The 20,097-nt window shown below is 33.9% G+C and overlaps 1 long non-coding RNA gene across 1 annotated transcript; it reads right to left on the bottom strand.

The window, feature by feature from the left end:
• Positions 1–17,639: 17,639 nt before the first annotated feature.
• LOC133780421 (uncharacterized) lies at positions 17,640–18,251 on the bottom strand. The gene is made up of 4 exons (XR_009869301.1): positions 18,225–18,251; positions 18,073–18,126; positions 17,925–17,987; positions 17,640–17,838 (listed from the first exon to the last, which is right to left on the bottom strand). It is a non-coding gene; the product is annotated as an uncharacterized LOC133780421 (long non-coding RNA).
• Positions 18,252–20,097: the final 1,846 nt, after the last annotated feature.

The raw sequence follows: 20,097 nt of genomic DNA, 5'->3' as shown, positions 1-20,097 counted from the left end.
AATAAATGTTTATGCTCTCTTGTAAACAGAATGATTGGCTGAACCTCAACACTTTTTTAACTTTACATTGAGTTTTTCATATTAATTTTTCTATTTCAAGTAAATAGGCATGCTGAATCTAATAAATAAAATTTTCTACATAAGCCTTCCTTAGTACATAAAAAGTTAGCCTAATAAATAAAAGCTTCAGCAGTAACTACTCAGATATTCTATTCGCTTCTATTTTATCTAATAAAATAAAAGACACAGTTCAATTCTGAAAAGTCAAAATAAAAACTCAAAATAAACTGGTAAAGTTGATAAAACATAAAACATAATAAGTCTGAAGGATGAAAAACTCAAAATAAAAACTCGATAAAACATAAACATAAACTGGTATAACAGGTTGAGAGAGATAGATAAAATCCTTCTGATTTTGATCTTGAGACTTCAGTATAACAGGTTGAGAGAGGAAAACATTATCAATGTTTCGTACATATGGCAGAACCTCTTCCAGCCCTTCTTTCAAGCTTCTGGAGTTGTAATCCAACTCTACTTTGGCTGTCTCACAGGAATATGCCCACTGATGCCTTAAAACATGAACTGCCAGAAGAGAAAGAGAAATTTCAACCTAAGTTGCCAATATTTGGGGGTACAAAATTCGGACAACTGCGAATGAAAAAGGCTTCAAGCCAAGTGACCACCAAAGAATAAATAATAAGACCAAACTTGACCAACCACCACCAGATGATGAATAGAGAAGTCCAAACTAATTGTCACTCATGGTACCAAATAGTCTGCCTGTAAGGCTGTAACTACATATATGTATAGTATACACCTAAACTACACGTGTTGCTCATGGTAGAACAAATGCTTACCCAACACTAAAGGAAGCTAGCTAGAGAACAAGAAATATGAGCTGTTCAGAAAACATTAATGAAAATAATAAACTAGTTTAAAAAAAAAACAAGAAACACGCTTGAAAAGCTCTTCACACAATCTCAGCCGACCAAACATAAATCCCAATGCTTTCACCAAATACACAACAATCTCAACGAGATTGAGATTGTGAAACAAAATAAAAAACGCCCATTTCAAAATTAAAAAAAAAAACACACCCTTAAATCGACCAAAACAATGGAAATAGAAAATCAAACAACCCCATTAGATTTATTCCCAAATTAAGCCTGATTAGCATAAAAAACCAATGACCCAGATCAATAACGCCTAAAACTATATATCCTTACCTGGCTTGCCAAGGCCGAAGAGGAGTGAAATAACCCAACGAATGGAACCCTACTAACAGAGAGAAAGAGAAAGACGAGAGAAAGATGGAGGCGATATGAGGGATGGAGGAGACTTGAGCTGAGATTTGAGGGATGGAGGAGATGTGAGCTCAGATTTGAAGGAGGGATGATGAAACCGAAGATAGAGTTCAAACTTTGCTTAGCCGAAGAAGAAAATGGTGAGTCCAAAATTGGTGTGATTTTTTCTGAAGAAAAAAAATGTATAAGTGGCGGGCTCCGAAAATATTACCGCCTTTTTCATTTGCTACATATATAACATTTACCATAATACTTTTTCATTTCTATTATATTCATGTGTTATGAAAATGGGTATTTGGTGTAGTGAATGACTCGACGGTCAGCCAATGATGACAGGTTAACAGTCTTTCCATAGTCCAACATTAAAACTCAAACAGCCAAAAGCAATCAAAATGCAAACAAGCGTTCAAATGTTCATTCACATGCAGCAGCAATGCTATTAAGTACGCCTCATAACAATTACACAGCAATCAAGGGTCAGGCCCTATCAATATCTCATGCTCCCTATTAGTCATGCAACAAAGAATTTATATTTCATTCAAACATTTAGGCATATAATCACATATATAAAATTACCAAACCCTGAGTCTAGCTTATCTTTAGGGGTGAGTGTACATGCCCAGCCAGTCTTCACGAACCCTTAACCTAGACGGCTCTGATACCAAGTTGTAACACCCAGGATAAGCAAGATTGTTACACTGTGTATTTTAAAATAGTGCAAGACTTGCTAACCAAGTTGTTTAAACGATAATGTGTTCCTAAGGTCAACTATCAGGTTAGGGTCAAAAGATTTTGATCATAAACAGTTAATTTTTCATTAAAATAGACGTTTGGTACATGGAATCCCAAAAAATAGGGTTTAAGAGACAATTTGAAATTCTAAAAAGTTATATACAACCAGTAGCCACTCTATTGGAAAAATACAAAATTTAAGGCTCTGTCCCTGTACTTTTCCTCAGTCGTGGCGGACGAGCAGCTGACAATGTACACCTTACCACCAGAGTTCTCCAACTCATGGTTGGTTCAGTTTTCCCTTGCCTTTACTTGCACCACGTAGCACCCGTGAGCTAAGGCCGAGCAAGAAAATCAAAACTGAAAATACATAATCAGTAATAACATCCAATCAATCATAAGACAATCATCTAGATTCAACAATTCACAGGTATCAAACTAATAATAGTAAACATGTACAATCAGAAACATATCTTATTCAATATACAAATGTACAGGATCAAGGCCCTTAGGACGAGCCCTTTGTTTACTCAACTGACTCCAGCTCGCTTAGGCCGAGTCCATTGTTTATTTATCTGACCTAGGCTCATAGTGGCTGAGGCGCATCCTATGCGCAAGTCATCAGCCTCGAATCTCTCTTAGGTCATTCATTCTCATATACCATATCAATTATTCAATTATACAGTACACATACTCAAATATTGGGAATCTCAGTCCCGTTCACAACCATTCAAGGGTGTAGTTTTCTTACCTCGAATTCTGAGTGGAGAATACAAAACAGTCCCAAGCACGAATCTTAGTCCTAAGCCTTGGCGATAAACCTAGTCACAGTGGCCAATTAGTGATCATCAATTTCTAATCCATATAAATATTTAGGAAACATTAGCTAGCCACTGGGACCTTGATTTCTACTAAACTGGGTAGTAGAAATTGTTTCGAGTGCCTAGGTTTGAAATCCCGAGCCTCCCCGAACCTTAAACTCTATTTCCCTTTAATTCTCCATTGCGGGCCGCGACTTGCCCTTGAGGGTCATGGCCCGCCCCTTGGACAGAGGCTCAAACCTCACAGATGGGAGGACATGGGCCACCACTTGCCCTTCTCCGAGTCGCAGCACGCCTAACAAACAAAGGCTCCCAGCCTCAAAAATTCATGTGAGTCGCAGTGCCTTAAGAACAGGGCAGGAACCTTCACCCCTAAACCCAGAAAAATACCTTTATTTCAGCATTTTCTCACAAGTCCAACCCTAAATTTTCATCTCAATCTCGTAGCCAAACCAGATTTTAAGCCCAGAATTCCCATCCCTTTGGTCTAAACATTATACCAAGCTCATAACCAATTCTTACTCTTATTAAACACTACAATTCAATCCCAAAACCAACCAACAAAACTAAGCATCATGGAAACTCAAATCTTAAGATAATTCAACAGAATTTTCAACATGCTCAATATGAATTTCTTACCTCAATTGCAGTTTAGACACTCAGCAATACTCAGACAAATTCCAGCTTAGTTTCTTCCAAACTCCTAACTCAATTTCTCAGCTTAGTCTTCTTCAATTCTCCAAGTTTCATCTAAGTTCTAGAGAGAGTGAGAGAGAGAATGTGTAGAAGGTGGGGAAGAGGATTCTGGTTTGCTTCCTAACTTTTCTGAGTATATCCTAACCCAACAAAAGACTATTTACCCTTTTAAGCCTACTAGTCCTCTAATTGTCTCTAGGGGTATAATGGTCATTTTGTTGGAAATGTGCCCTGAAAGCATATGTAGTAGACATTGTTTTTATGAAATAAATAAATGAATTGAATTAATTTGTTATGCATATATTTTATGGACTATATTATTCTGTGATAATATTAAGTAAATATCAGGAAAATTCCTAAGTTCATATATGTGATCTCAAACACGTATTGGTACGTGAGAATTGTGTTTGAGATAAATGAACTTGAATAGTTCGCAGTAAAATAAAGTTATGGAATCTTTAGATTAATTGCTGCAAGCATGGTCCATTAGTATTATGAATACATGTGATCTAGATCCGGATCACTAGTGTGGTAGGACACTTTAGTGGAGGTGCTTTATATATTAGAGAATATATAGAACTGGACCAGATATGTTTATTAATACTTAGTTAAATATCGTTTCGAAGTATTAATTAAATATATCAACTGATGATCATATACAAATAGATCTTAATCCTGAAGTTACTATGAACTCCTGTTTATGTTATATGAGTTCTTTGATTCACTTGTTAGGGTCTGTCAGAATGATCAGGCTAGAAACTTTTGTTTTGGGAACTCATTAATGTAGATGGCTAAGGACATAGTATACAGATATGGAATATATGCCTTCTCGCAAGAGATTGAATGATGGTTCTCTTAAGGGTTGACTTTTGGCACTGAAAGGTTATTGAGCTCAAATTCATAATTCAGTTATGAATTCACCTTCACTAGTAGAGTCAATGGTACTTAAGGAAACAAGAGATAATTAAATGGGTAAAACCGTAATTTTATTCCCGATTAATTATGAACCATCATTAGAGGGTCAAGTTGTATGAAATGATTATATCAATGGACGCTTTATGATTATAAAGTACTCAGTAAATGAAATGTCTGTAATTACAAGAGTGCAGTCTCATATTTATAGTGGAATAATCATGAGATTAATAAATTAAGATTATTAAATTAAAGAGTTTAATTAGTAATCTCAAATTTATTGGAGCTTGGAATTATAGGTCCATAGGTCCCCATAGCAGCTCTATCAACACTGTTCAAGGAAAGAGTTGATATGAAGGGCAAATAGTTTAAAGACATATTTAAGAGGAAATTTGTTCTTCAGGCCAAATATTCAGTTATATGATAATAGTGATTAATTAATTAATTACAAATTAGTTGTAGTTAACAAAATTAAGTAATATTTAATTATTGTATAATTTTTGAAATTATATTATATAATTAAATTAATTTCAAATTTTAATTAAATAATTAATTAATTATAATTTTCAAAATTATAATAAATTAAATATTTATTTTCGAAAATTTTGGATTTAATTAATTGGTAGAATTAATTAAATATCTTTATTTGAGTGGTAGAAAATAATCTGATAAGTTCAATTTGGATTTGAATTTAAAAGATTAATATTTATTCAAATAATTAATTATATTTGATAATTAATTAAAAAGATAATTAATTTGAATTCAAATTTGAATTAGCTATCAGGTTGTTAGATCTTATCTGGCAAAGTATTTTGAATAAATAATTAAATAAAAATTGAAAAACCTACATCCCTAAAATTAGGGAAGCTACACGTGCACACACAGTCCATGGACTGTGTGTGGCGTGTAGGGCATTTTCAGGGATGGGATTTTCATTTTTATTTATTTAATTAATTAATTAATGGATAATTCAAAAATTAGTTTTTGGATTTTTTCATTAATAGAATGATTAATTAATTAAAAAGTAAATTGTACAATGGTTACAGATTTATTTTAAAATGTGAATATTTTCTTTTATGTATGACTAATCAGAAAAATATTCAAAAATGAGATGCGAGACAACTCTGAACATTCGCTCTGTGAAAAATAGAACGATAGTTTTTCTCCCTGAAAATAAAGAACCAATTCTCAGGCCTATTCTCTTGATCTCATGAGTTGAGTACATTAAGTAGAATCACAAATAAACTATCCTTCATTCTCTAAGTGCCCACACATTTCTTGATGTGTAGAGAACGCTTTGGGAGATCTTGGTGTGAGTACGTGAGAGCAGGTTGGATAGGAAGATCGTTCTAAATACAAAAAGATAGCAAGGATACTTGATAGGATTCAAGAGGTATGAACTCTATCCTTATCTTGTTTATGATTAATGTATGTATATTAATGGATCCGCATATTTAATGGTAGTTTAAATATGTTACAAAATTTGTGTGGTACACTGGGCAAACCACACCACCATTCCGCTGCATATTAGGAAACTCGTTCCTAACAATTGGTACGAGAGAGGTCATTAATCTCTGCATACATTAATTACTGTGTGGGCATAATATGCATTCTTATGTTATTGTAATATATGTGAATGGATGGATGTATGTATGATAATAGTTTATTCTTAAGGGTCGTTAATTATATGGTGTTTTGGGTTTAGGAAATGTTCTTAAAATTCTAGATGAAAAATGTAAGCCATATTGGGGCATAGGAATTTTTGTAATTTTAATTTTCTGTGTTAAAATTATTTGAAAAATTCTGTAAGGCCTGAGCCCCGGGCTCCGAGCCCCGAAGCCCGAGCCTCACCCAGCCGGACTGGTGCATGCCCAGCCCCTGCGTGCTGCCTACCCAGGCGCCCCGCGCACCTCACCCAGCTGAGTACCCGCGCCCATGTGCCCCTGCCCAGCGCGCGCCCCTGCGCCTGCGTCTGCCGCACGCCCAGCGCGCACCTGCGCCCCTGCCCAGCGCGCGCCCCTGTGCCTCACCCAACTGCACGCCTGCGTGCCCCAGCGCTAGCTGCTGCTACTCCCGTGCGCCCCTGTGTGCCGCACCCAACAGCAGCCCGTGCACTCCAGCCACATGCCCCATGCCAAGCCACCATATGCAGCCGCCCCTAGGGTTTCTAAATCCTAGGGCTTGCATCCAAAAATTGTCCATTTAAATTATTAAAAAATTAAGTTAATTAAGTTAACCCATAATTAAAAAATTATTTTATTTTGAATTAATTGTATGAGCCCAAATTCAAATCTGGGCCTAATAACTTATCGGGCATTAAACCCAAGTTAATTATTCTTAAATTTTGTTTAAGATAATTAAAATTTATTTTAATTCAAAATTAAATGGATAAGTGGCTTAATGGATCAAGACTACTTGTGAAGGCCCAAAGTTATAGATAGAGATCTATTTAGGTCTTATATAGTTTCTTACATTTTTGGGTATATTTTTGCAAGTGTTGTAATTTTTCTAGAAATACCCAAGACACCCGGCCCGCATTTATTTATTTATTGAGCTAGTATTTATTTATTTAAATGTTTGAATGTGATTAAATTGTTTAATACTCTATCATGAATTTTTTGACATGCCATACATATAGCCCACACAGTATTTAAAATTGTGCATGCATCTCATATGAGTAGAAACATGCCTTAGGATTGTCCTATGTGATTATATGCTGCTCCATATAATAATAAATCTAGTTTTTAACTAGTTCAAGAGCGGAAACATATTTTAAAAGTTGTTTAATTTCTAATATTTAATAAAAAAAAATTATTAAATTGTAAATGATATTCTTAGTAATTATAGCAAAATAAAATTGAACTTATTAGGGCATAGTTCTATACTTTTAATTTTTGTTTAATTTGATTAGTAATTATTAGAATATCATTTGGTAAAAATAGATTACTTTATTTTTACAACCAATTAAAAAGCATAGGATGTTTTGAGAAAACACATGTTCTAAAATAGTAAGTGGGAGAGGGAGTTATGACAATAAGTCCCATGGTCTCCATTATTAGTTATCACTGAGGTAACATGGAAAGGGCCTCGCGGAACCATTGCTTGTGTCCTCCTAAGGAAGGCATCCGACTGTGTTATTCTTAAGGAAAACTTCTTTTTCAAGAATAGGATTTAATGATGTATTTCAAGTTTGACTGACCCTAAGGCACACTCTTGAGTTAAGTCATTGATCTAAAATAATGGGTTACACTCACAAGGTACATTAGGCTTTAGAGCGAACTAGTGTATTCTTGACCAAACAAGCGGTTGTTTATAAGTCAAAAGAGAAATATTGATTTAAGTTTTAACTTATAAATTTGAGAACTTGTCTCAAAATTAATTTGGAATTAGTCTGACCTACCCTAAGGCTGGTCCATTAATGTTCGAATTAATTAATCGTGGAATTAGTAATTATTTTTTATGTGTTTTTTGTTGCATTCATGCATCACGTTTACTATTCCGAAAATAACTTATATTTATTATATGCATAAATTCATTTTATTTATTTATTTATTTTCAGCAATAATGTCTAGCTCAAATCCTGTATCTTCTTTACATAATGAAAAGTTGACTGGTGAAAACTACATGAAATGGAAATCAAACTCGAACATTGCATTAATATGTGAGAAGCCTAAAAATTCATCCAAAATCAAAGAGAACAAGAACACTAAAACCTCCAAAAGGAAGACCCCAAAAGCGACTTGCTTTCATTGTGGAGAAAATGGTCACTGGATGAGAAACTGTTCAAAATATCTCGCTGACCTCAAAGAGAAAAATACAGGTAAATTTGATTTACTTGTGTTAGAAGCTTGTTTAGTGGAAGATAATTCCTCATCCTGGATAATAGATTCAGGAGTCACTAACCATGTCTGCTTTTCTCTTCCGATTCTTAGTTCAACGAGGAAGCTTGCTGATGGAGAGGTGACTATGAGGGTAGGCAGTGGTCAGATTGTCTCTGCAGCAGCAGTTGGAACAGCCCGTTTGGAATTTGAGAATAATAAATTTCTTGTTTTAGAAAATGTTTATTATATTCCTGGATTTTCTTGAAACTTAATTTCTGTTTCTATGTTGCATGAACAAAATTTTAAAATATCTTTTAATAATAATTCGATTGTTATTTCAAGATATGGTTTTAAGAAATGTTCTGCAAAATCTATCGATGGGCTTTATAAACTGCAAGCTAAAGATAAATCTGTTAATAATTCTGAATTATTTAAAACAGCCAATCCAAGATCTATTAAACGACGAAAGACTGATTCCGATAGTGATACATATCTGTGGCACTTGAGATTGGGCCATATTGGTCTAGACAGAATAAATAGGCTTGTCAAGGATGGTCCTTTAAGAGAACTATCTATTGGATCTCTCCATGTTTGTGAATCCTGTCTAGAAGGCAAGATGACCAAGAGACCTTTCTCTGCCAAAGGCTCAAGAGCCACAAAACCACTTCAGCTAGTACATACGGATGTTTGCGGTCCACTTAATGTACAAGCAAGAGGAGGTTATGAATACTTCGTTACTTTTATTGATGATTATTCAAGATATGGTTACCTATATTTAATGCAAAGAAAATTTGAAACTTTTGGAAAGTTCAAAGAATTTCAAGCAGAAGCTGAAAAGCAATTAGGTAAGTCACTAAAAGCTCTTCGATCTGATCAAGGAGGAGAGTACTTGGATTTTGAATTGAAGGACCATCTGTGTGAGCATGGAATTCAATCCCAACTCACAGCACCTGGAACGCCACTGCAAAATGGTGTTTTGGAAAGACAGAACAGAACGTTATTAGATATGGTTAGATCAATGATGAGTTTCTCATCATTACCACTGTCATTCTGGGGCTATGCGATTCAATGTGCTCTATACATATTAAATGTTGTTCCATCTAAGTCTGTCCAAAAGACACCCATAGAATTATGGAATGGTTGTAAAGCTAGTTTACACCATTTTCGAATTTGGGGGTGTCCTGCACACGTGCTTACAGGAAAGACCAGGAAGTTGGAATCACACTCTGAAGTGTGCATGTTTGTGGGATATTCAAAAGAGACCAGAGGTGGAATTTTCTATAGTCCAAAAGAAAATAAAACATTTGTATCGACAAATGCAACTTTTCTTGAACATGACTATGTGAATAACCACAAACCTCGCAGTAAGGTTGTTCTGGAGGAGATGGTCTCAAATGAAGTTGCAAAGTCACCAGCAACAACCAATGAAAAACGGCAAGAGGAAACTACTAGTTCTAGTCAGAATAGTAGTGAACCTCGTCATAGTGGGAGGGTTAGTAAGCAACCCACACGCTATGAACACGAAGTTCAAATGCTTGTGTCTGACACAAACAAAGACGATCCATTGACATTTAGAGATGCAATGAATGATTCTGACAAGGACAAATGGCAAGATGCCATGAACCAAGAAATGGAATCGATGTATTCCAATTCTGTCTGGGTTCTTGAAGATCCACCTGAGAATATCAAACCCTTTGGTTGCAAGTGGATATTCAAGAAGAAAAGAGGAGCAGATGGGAAAGTAGAGACTTTCAAAGCAAGGCTTGTAGCCAAAGGTTACACACAGAAAGAAGGGGTTGACTATGAAGAAAATTCTTCTCTTGTAGCCATGCTAAAATCCATTCGTATACTCTTGTCCATAGCTGCATGAATGGATTATGAGATTTGGAAAATGGATGTCAAAACAGCTTTTCTAAATGGCTACCTCGACAAAACCATTTACATGTCTTAACCAGAAGGGTTCAAGTTAAAAGGTCAAGAGCAAAAGGTTTGCAAGTTTCTTAGATCCATTTATGGACTCAAACAAGCTTCTAGATCTTGGAATCTTAGATTTGATGACACAATTAAAATGTTTGGTTTTGAACAAAACGTTGACAAACTTTGTGTCTATAAACAAATCAAAGATGGTGTAGTAGTATTCCTCGTTCTTTATGTTGATGATATATTACTAATTGGAAATGACGTAACATCATTATCAAAAGTAAAGAATTGGTTAGCTGAACAATTCCAAATGAAAGATTTGGGAGAAGCCAAGTATGTTCTGGGCATTAAGATTATTAGAGATAGACAAAACAAAACTTTGGCGTTGTCTCAAGCAACTTATATTGATAAGGTGCTAGAACGCTTTAATATGAAAAACTCCAAAAAGGGTGATATGCCAACCCGTTCTAGAGTATTCCTTTCCAAAGAGCAGTGTCCCAAAACACCTCAGGAAGAGGAAGACATGAGACAATATCCTTATTCCTCTGCAGTAGACAGTCTAATGTAAGCCATGTTGTGTACAAGACCTGACATTTGTTATGCAGTAGGGATAGTCAGCCGTTATCAATCTAATCCTGGATTGAGTCATTGGACTGCAGTAAAGAATATTCTCAAGTATCTTAGAAATACTAGAGATTATATGCTTGTATATTCAGGTGGAGACCTGAACCCCACTGGTTACACTGATTCTAGTTTTCAATCAGACATAGATAGTCGAAAATCGACTTCTAGATCAGTGTTTACTCTTGGAGGAGGAGCGGTAGTCTGGCAAAGTATTAAACAAACCAGCATTGCAAACTCTACCATGGAAGCTGAGTATATAGCGGCTTGTGAAGCAGCTAAGGAGGCTATGTGGCTCAAAAAGTTCTATTCCGATCTAGAAGTTGTACCAGATGTGGATAAGCCACTAGTCCAATACTGTGACAACAGTGGGGTAGTAGCTAACTCAAAGGAACCACGGAGTCAAAAGAGGGGAAAGCACATCGAGAGGAAGTATCACTTGCTAAGAGAGATAGTTCATCGAGGAGATGTTGCAGTTATGAAGATAGCTTCAGAGCATAATCTTGCAGATCCTTTCACAAAGACTTTATCTATAAATCTTTTAAGGAGCATGTAAGAAACATGGGAATGAGAGAGATGCATCATTTGCTTAAGGGCAAGTGGGAGATTGTTGGAAATGTGCCCTGAAAGCATATGTAGTAGACATTCATTTTATGAAATAAATAAATGAATTGAATTAATTTGTTATGCATATATTTTATGGACTATATTATTCTGTGATAATATTAAGTAAATATCAGGAAAATTCCTAAGTTCATATATGTGATCTCAAACACATATTGGTACACGAGGATTGTGTTTGAGATAAATGAACTTGAATAGTTCGCAGTAAAATAAAGTTATGGAATCTTTAGATTAATTACTGCAAGCATGGTCCACTAGTATTATGAATACATGTGATCTAGATCCGGATCACTAGTGTGGTAGGACACTTTAGTGGAGGTGCTTTATATATTAGAGAATATATAGAACTGGACCAGATATGTTTATTAATACTTAGTTAAATACCGTTTCGAAGTATTAATTAAATATATCAACTGATGATCATATACAAATAGATCTTAATCCTGAAGTTACTATGAACTCCTGTTTATGTTATATGAGTTCTTTGATTCACTTGTTAGGGTCTGTCAGAATGATCAGGCTAAAAACTTTTGTTTTGGGAACTCATTATTGTAGATGGCTAAGGACATAGTATACAGATATGGAATCTATGCCTTCTCGCAAGAGATTGAATGATGGTTCTCTTAAGGGTTGACTTTTGGCACTGAAAGGTTATTGAGCTCAAATTCATAATTCAGTTATGAATTAACCTTCACTAGTAGAGTCAATGGTACTTAAGGAAACAAGAGATAATTAAATGGGTAAAACCGTAATTTTATTCCCGATTAATTATGAACCATCATTAGAGGGTCAAGTTGTATGAAATGATTATATCAATGGACGCTTTATGATTATAAAGTACTCAGTAAATGAAATGTCTGTAATTACAAGAGTGCAGTCTCATATTTATAGTGGAATAATCATGAGATTAATAAATTAAGATTATTAAATTAAAGAGTTTAATTAGTAATCTCAAATTTATTGGAGCTTGGAATTATAGGTCCATAGGTCCCCATAGCGGCTCTATCAACACTGTTCAAGGAAAGAGTTGATATGAAGGGCAAATAGTTTAAAGACATATTTAAGAGGAAATTTGTTCTTCAGGCCAAATATTCAGTTATATGATAATAGTGATTAATTAATTAATTACAAATTAGTTGTAGTTAACAAAATTAAGTAATATTTAATTATTGTATAATTTTTGAAATTATATTATATAATTAAATTAATTTCAAATTTTAATTAAATAATTAATTAATTATAATTTTCAAAATTATAATAAATTAAATATTTATTTTCGAAAATTTTGGATTTAATTAATTGGTAGAATTAATTAAATATCTTTATTTGAGTGGTAGAAAATAATCTGATAAGTTCAATTTGGATTTGAATTTAAAAGATTAATATTTATTCAAATAATTAATTATATTTGATAATTAATTAAAAAGATAATTAATTTGAATTCAAATTTGAATTAGCTATCAGGTTGTTAGATCTTATCTGGCAAAGTATTTTGAATAAATAATTAAATAAAAATTGAAAAACCTACATCCCTAAAATTAGGGAAGCTACACGTGCACACACAGTCCATGGACTGTGTGTGGCGTGTAGGGCATTTTCAGGGATGGGATTTTCATTTTTATTTATTTAATTAATTAATTAATGGATAATTCAAAAATTAGTTTTTGGATTTTTTCATTAATAGAATGATTAATTAATTAAAAAGTAAATTGTACAATGGTTACAGATTTATTTTAAAATGTGAATATTTTCTTTTATGTATGACTAATCAGAAAAATATTCAAAAATGAGATGCGAGACAACTCTGAACATTCGCTCTGTGAAAAATAGAACGATAGTTTCTCTCCCTGAAAATAAAGAACCAATTCTCAGGCCTATTCTCTTGATCTCATGAGTTGAGTACATTAAGTAGAATCACAAATAAACTATCCTTCATTCTCTAAGTGCCCACACATTTCTTGATGTGTAGAGAACGCTTTGGGAGATCTTGGTGTGAGTACGTGAGAGCAGGTTGGATAGGAAGATCGTTCTAAATACAAAAAGATAGCAAGGATACTTGATAGGCTTCAAGAGGTATGAATTCTATCCTTATCTTGTTTATGATTAATGTATGTATATTAATGGATCCGCATATTTAAAGGTAGTTTAAATATGTTACAAAAATTTTGTTGTACACTGGGCCAACCACACCCCATTTCGCTGCATATTAGGAAACTCATTCTTAACACATTTCGCTCCCAGTTCCCGCTAATTCCTCAAGTGTTCCTACTACTAACTAATTAACACCATCATGTCCAATTAATTACCATATACTTATTCATTATCTAATAACTCCCAAAATATTTCTCTAAATTCCCAAAATACCCCTAGGCTTCCCCCCGAGCTGGGTATCCCCTTTAGTGGGTTTTGATGCCCAAAGCACAAGGAATGCATTGGTGGTGTTTGTTTGGGTCGGGGTGGCTCGAGGCGGTCGGAAAACACTAGGAAGAGTTTTGGAAAAATAGCACCACTGCGACTTCGAACGACTTTAGGTGGCGGAGGGTGGTGCGTGAGGGCACTACAAGAAAAAACAGTATTTATAACACTTAAAAACTGCTAACCAGGAGTATTGATAACGCTTCAGAAAATGCTAACATAGCCCCTGTTATTAAAAGTCATGTCTTTTCTATAACAGTATTTGAATGTTATGTTCGATGTTATCTTAAACTATTCAATAACACATTTTTAGTTGCTATAATATTCAAATAATAACATTTAGTTAGAGTATTTAGTTATAAATTTGAAGTTTAATCTTATACTTTTTGCATAACACTTTTCAACTGTTACATTTGATTATTTTGATAACATTTTTAGTTTGTTATATTATATAAATCATAACGATTTGTTAAGCTTATAATATGTTTTTAAATCGTAACATATAGTAATAAAATTTTGTTACTTTAGTGTGGATAATATATTTTAAATTTTATTTTGATAAGTATATTTATATGGTTTTTTTTAATTAAAAGATTTTCATTATTGTATTTTGATTAAAAAAAAATTAATCATAAAATGTAATTCTCAATAGATTGATAAACCATAAGTATTACATTAAACAATAACTAATTCAAACCATAAATGTGTCTACTTCATGAGATATTAGTTCTAACTTAAGTTTGAAAGCATAACATAATAAAGTTTTATAATCTTGAACATTTTTTACTTCAAATTATAGTTTGGATGATGTTGTTGTTTTTGCTGTTGATGCTATTGTTGCTATTGTTGTAGCTATTCTTCAGATTGTTGTGCTTGACTATGAACCCCAGATGGTGTACTAGTCCTTTGAGGGAACTTGTTCAAACTCTCTGAAAAATAAATAGAGAAAGATAAGCAGTCAAGTTTGGAGAGCTGATGCCACAAACCCAACATACAATTAGCCCCATTTAAATCCAGTCAGGACATTTATCATATGGGTAACTGTACAGAAACCTACATATTACAGTTATTTTGCATCTCTAGAATTGAGATTGGAAGAAGGATTTTGAGTAGCTGCTTGACATTTTTGGGCTGCAGCACCAAGCTCACTAACCTATACAGCAAAATAAACATTAGCCACCAGTGGACTAACATAACAGCAAAAAAGGCCATATGATTCATATTCATCCATATCTTAATTCCAAAAAGAAAAACAAGGGAATCCACATCTTAATTAATATATCAGCAACTACGGTTGTGTGAATCCAAATCATTACTGACTATAATCAACATGAACAAAACAGAATTCAAAAATCCAAATATAAATAAGCATAATAGAAAACAAAATGAAGATTCAAACAAAGCTTGGGAACAACTGCAAGATGAAAACTAAAATAAATAAATAATATAACAAGTGAATGCAAAGCCAATCCCATAACTATCATAAAAACTATAACTTACCAAAGCTATAAATAAGAAAAGAGAATACAGTGCAAATAAAATCAAACTTATCAAACAACTTGCTGCCATTAAGAGAATACAGTGAATGTATATCAATATGTATCAGTATATTTGTATTTTACTGTTTTAACAAGTTAATAATGAGTTCATACAACCCTGTAAGTAAACCGAGAGGCATTTATAGTGATACTATTTTTTTCCATCATTTTGTAGAAAAGGAAAGGGAGTTGGGGTTGCTCACGGTGAAATCAAGTCACTGAGAGCAACTGAAACTCTTAAAGATAAGGCAGTAGAAGAGGTATAGAAGAAATTTCTGCCAGCCTACTATATTCACTTGAGTTTCACATACAATAAATTCAGTATTCTAACACTTAAATTGTGTCTGAAGTTAGCATAATATTATAACAAAAATAAAAGTAAGAGAAGTAATAAAATAGAATAACAAATTTAAGAAACATGAAAAATTTTAATTCTCATTTCATAGACAAAAGGATCTCTAGCTCTCATATTCTGTCATGGTGTCAGCCAAGGGTGATGAGGGTGCATCTAACCTTGTAAGAACCTTAGGAACCTTAGGAACTCCACTAGTATCCCTTGTTATCTGCAAACACCAATATAAAGGTTCAGGACATAGTTGGTACATACCCTTTCAGATATTTCAAAATCTAAAGCAGGCATAAGCCTTTAGTTTTATGATATGGTTGAAAATGTCTTACATTTCAGCAATTGATTATAGGTGCTAACTCAAATTTTAATTTTTTGGTATTAATACAGCAGAAAAGTAAGCTTAGCAAAAAAAAAAAAAAAGGAGAAAGAAAGAAAGAAAAAAAAAAGGAGTTATAACATTACAAAAAAAGGCAATGAGCAAAGACAGGTCAAGTATTTAATAGAGGTTAGTGAAAAAGCTTCTCACTTTAGGGTAGGCACTATTAAGAATAAGATCATATCCATTCTAAAATATATGCAAATTTCTATATATGAATATATATTTTTCATATTTCTTCTACAGATTGAAATGAATTGCAACTAATTTCCTTAACAAGCATCATTTAAGAATATTTTATTCTGCAATTCCTATCACATCTGTTATAGCTTCACTAAGTTCCATAGAATTAGGATGGCAGGGACTTGAGCATCATAAGATATTGTGTTTAAAATTACCAAAATAATAATTTAGTAAATGCAATTGAAGTTATGCTTTGGTGGAAAGAGCTTTTGGTAAAAGTATACGTACAAGTATCTCATCATCAAGATAGGAGATCGTGAATAGTCTCTGGAATGTTCCACCTGCGTGCATAAGATGAAATGCTTAGGATATTTTCACATTTTATAGTAATAACCTAGTGAGACAGCAGGAAAAAGTAAACAAAAGCATGATTCAATTCTCATTGAAAATTAAATCTTAAAAATCTCTCTTAAAATATAATTATATGGCACCTTATATTTCTAATTACCACATTTTTAATGTTTTTTTCCTCATTGGTGGTAGGTACTGTAAGGAAACTTAGTGACTGAATGAATAAAATCAATTCTCATTAATGAAGTAATGATACAAAAGAGTATATATACAGAAAAGACCAAAACTAATAAAGCAACTAATCTACAAAATAACAATAATTAAAAGCATGCTCATATGAAATGAAAGATACAAGAGCTCAAAAGGATAAAATGCCACTGAGTTGAAGGGAAACATCAAAAACATCAAAGAGAAACAATAGCTCCACCACTTGAACCTCATACATGAAAAGGTTCTTGTATTGTATATGCATTTAATGCTAAATGAAAAAGAGAACCCAGTGCCAATAGAATTGGCCTAATATACTCAATTGGGGAAAGCAAGCAATCACTAGAGTAGAATGGTGATAGAAAGAAGTAAATCAGCTTTAGCAAATTTCTACAAACCATTTGTTATAAATATGTCTCAAATGAAGTAATAGTTAAAAAGCATTAGAAGACCTTTCTACATAGCATATTAACACACAACCATGTATTTGGTGTAAATCATGCAGCCATAAACACTACCTTTAATGTGTCTAAAGTCTTTTAATCCTAGAGCATTTTGAGCCAAATTTTCCTCTCACTTGAAGTTGAGTTCCTGTCTTTCTGATGTACTCGACAGTTTGGGTAACTTCAGAAGTAGCTGGCATGAAAAGTGATCAACAAGAGCACTGAGATTTTGAATACTTTGCACCTTTCTTTAACAATTCCTGCAAAAACCAGTTAATAATACATCATATAAGAGCACTGAGATTTTGAATACGCAATATTCTGCCACTGAGGTTGTCGTTGTTTGCAACTGGCAATTCGAGTTAGGTATGTCTTACAGTGCTCTAGCCACGAGAAAAGGTGAATATTTTTAAGTCCATTCTGCCTACATCTTGCCCACAGTTGCTTATCTGAAACAAGCTTCAGAAGGGCATCCGAAATTGCTTGTTGATCATGGGGGTCAACCAGTAGACCATTGTCAAGAACCTGTAATAAATTTTTGATGATAATAAGATGCCAAGAAGCATTTTCTCTATACATCCAAGAAAAAGATATGGAGAATAGGTAAGCACCCTAAGAATATCCACAGGACCCCCGTTTTTGGTGGCAACAGTAGGTAATCCATAAGCTGCTGCCTGTTGAAAACACATAAATAAATAAAAGAGATCGGGTTGGACTTCACATTAATCAATATCTGAAACCAAAGTTAAAAATAATCACCTCAATTAAAGTAAGTCCAAATGGCTCAATGAAGGCTGGATTTATGAAAACACCCTACCAAAATAGAGATACTCAAATCAGGTTGAAAAACATACCTCCTAGATAAAAGAAGTGATAGATTTCAGGGACACACGCAGACATATGATATGTACCTTTGTTTTTGCTGCTAGACGATAGATAAAAGGCAGAAGCCATACTCCAAAAAGGATTGAAAATGCATGTATATAACCAATCCATTATTCAAACTCAAAAACTACACTCTATAATGCATAAAACAAATTTGACAGTAAGAGTGGATTAAAACATGTTTCATTTCAAATATTATGTTTATTCATTGAGTAATCAATGCTAGCTACTAAAATCATGTTCTTAAGAAAACATAAGTGATTTGCAAGTAAAAGATAATAAACAATATAATCAGAGATAATTAGCTAGATTAAAAAATGCATGAAGCCCTTACCTTCAGAGGTTTTGATGATGAGTGACCAGAATCCTCAGTGCCACTGCTCTCATATTCCAAAATCGACCTCACACGGAGCTCGACTGGCTTCGAGTTTACTACCAAATTTAGCAATGAAATTAAGGGTTTAAGTTATTTCTCATACTAGTTCATCTTAAGGGTACTAGTAGTGTCATATATATACGTATATATATTATATATACAGAGAGAAAGAGAGAGATTTACTTACAGTGGGAAATTGAGGGTTTTGAGAGGCGTTGTGGGATAGCTGTGAGGTGAGAAGGAGAAGCCATGGTCTCTTTCTGCCTTTCTGCTTTAATGAATTACAACACATCAGAGAAGAAAAATCAGAAACAACACCCACGAATGGCAGCAACTTGGACAATGGATGGCGGTGGCTTGGAAATCAAACGACGGTATTCAGTACTAGCATTCCAAAATGAAGAAGGAAAATAAAAAATTAGTAAAAATAAAAGAACAATGCTACAAAAAATGCTTACTAAAAGGGTATCATAATCCAAACATAGACAATTAGATTTACGTGATAAAAGGGCAAAATAAAAGGCAAAAGCAAAATGACCTAACAGCCAAATCACATAGTCCATTCATTCATTTCCACTCATTCTCCTTAAATCTGCAGATTAAGTCATATCATCTCCACACATTTAACTTAAATAAAAAAATCTTAAATACAAACCGAACCATAGATATCAAGAAACCAAGAATCAAGAATAGTAACCACAACCAAGAACAAACTAAAAAAAAAATGCGATTCGAAGCAAAACCCAGATACGAAAACCGATCATAGATATAAAAAAATATAAATAAAAAAAGAAAGAGGGATTTACTTGTCGTTATCGCAGTCCATTCGCTGAAGCAACAAAGCGATGAACAAGTCCTTCTTCACCACAAAACCAGAGAGAGTTAGGTCAATCTTGAGGTCTCCTCCTGCCCTGACCGTATGAGAAGAAAAAAGTTGTCGTTACTGAGAAGGAGAAGCCATCTGGGTATTCTGGGTGTGAGGCGTTTGGGTTCGTGAACGGTGATGAAGGTGTTTGGATTCAAGCTCAGAGATGAGATGTTTAGATTCACGAACAGAGATGGAGCCATCTGGGTTCAAGCTCGCAGAACAGGCTTTGGGTTTCAAGAACAGAGATGAATGACGTTTGGGCTCAACTATTCGGGCAGAACAAGATGAAGGGGAATGGGTTGGAAGCTCAAAGATGAAGGATCTCAGCCTAAGGGAGAGAGAGGGAAGAGAACGAGAGAGGGAAGAGATTGAGAGAGATTAGGGATTCAGACTGAGAGAGGGAAGAGAACGAGAGAATAGAGAAAACCTTCTTCATTTTTTATTTTGCTTTTTTATTTGTTATGTAAAATTATATTTGGCGCCTATGTTACTTTTCATTTGGCGCCTATATACTGTGTCCGTGTATTTTTTTTTTTTTGCATGTATTAATAACACTTCAAAAGGTATGTAAGATTTTGATGTAATATTTGGTCAAAAATGTTGTAGTGGGGGCTGGGATCGCAGGGATCGAAGGTCGCCGACCTTCTGTGTCCAT

This window comes from Humulus lupulus, chromosome 5 (genome assembly GCF_963169125.1).
Source record: "Humulus lupulus chromosome 5, drHumLupu1.1, whole genome shotgun sequence".
Taxonomy (NCBI): domain Eukaryota; kingdom Viridiplantae; phylum Streptophyta; class Magnoliopsida; order Rosales; family Cannabaceae; genus Humulus; species Humulus lupulus.
Note: the sequence above shows the minus strand (reverse complement) of the source record. Positions and strands in the feature narration are given on the sequence as shown.